This window comes from Leptonychotes weddellii, unplaced genomic scaffold, assembly GCF_054177405.1.
Source record: "Leptonychotes weddellii isolate Sample4059 unplaced genomic scaffold, ASM5417740v2 HiC_scaffold_41751, whole genome shotgun sequence".
NCBI lineage: Eukaryota > Metazoa > Chordata > Mammalia > Carnivora > Phocidae > Leptonychotes > Leptonychotes weddellii.
This window is the reverse complement of record NW_028008299.1, coordinates 1-919: the sequence shown is the minus strand read 5'-3', so window position 1 is coordinate 919 and position 919 is coordinate 1. Positions and strand designations below refer to the sequence as shown.

At 63.9% G+C, this 919-nt stretch overlaps 1 pseudogene; it reads left to right on the top strand.

The window, feature by feature from the left end:
• Positions 1 to 5: 5 nt before the first annotated feature.
• On the top strand, positions 6 to 693 carry LOC145719396 (saoe class I histocompatibility antigen, A alpha chain pseudogene; annotated as a pseudogene).
• Positions 694 to 919: the final 226 nt, after the last annotated feature.

Below are 919 nucleotides of genomic sequence, written 5' to 3'. Positions count from 1 at the left end.
GGTTCGAAAGCGACGCGGCGAGTCCGAGGATGGAGCCGCGGGCGCCGTGGATGGAGCAGGAGGGGCCGGAGTATTGGGACCGAAACACCAGGAAGGCTAAGAACCACGCACAGACTTTCCGAGTGAACCTGCACACCCTGCGGGGCTACTACAACCAGAGCGAGGCCGGTGAGCGACGTGGGCTCCGGTCCCCACGGACAGGGCTGTGGGACCCGCCCGTCTCCCCGTCTCCCCACCCGGGAAGAGCCTTTTACCCGCCTTTCAGTTTTGGCTTTAAGTCCTGGGGTTCGGAGGCGGGGCCCCGGGCTTCGGGGCGGAGCTGACCGCGGGGGCGGGGCCGGGGCCAGGGCCCTGGTCTCACACCATCCAGTGGACGTCTGCCTGCGACGTGGGGTCCGACGGGAACCTCCTCCGCGGGTACGAGCAGTTCGCTTACGACGGCGCGGATTACATCGCCCTGAACGAGGACCTGCGCTCCTGGACCGCGGCGGACACGGCGGCGCAGATCACCCGGCGCAAGTGGGAGGCGGCCGGTGTGGCGGAGCATGACAGGAACTACCTGGAGGGCACCTGCGTGGAGTGGCTCGGCAGGTACCTGGAGAACGGGAAGGAGACGCTGCAGCGTGCAGGTTCCAGGGGCCGCAAGGCTTCCACGATTTCCCCTCAGGCTGAGGCCTCCTAAGAGGATAGGAAGAAATGGGATCCATACCAGTATATGGCCCTCTCGTGGGTTGGGTCTGGAGACTAACTCCGCCTGGGTTTTCAGACCTGGTACCGGAGTGGCCCTAAGAGTCTGCCTTTCTCCTAGGGACCGTTGAGGGTTACAGTCTCCCCAGGGATGGAGGAGGAGACCATTTATGAAATAACTGATGAGCGTTTCCCTTTGACTCACAGTGCCATTGGGAACCTTGGGGGATTT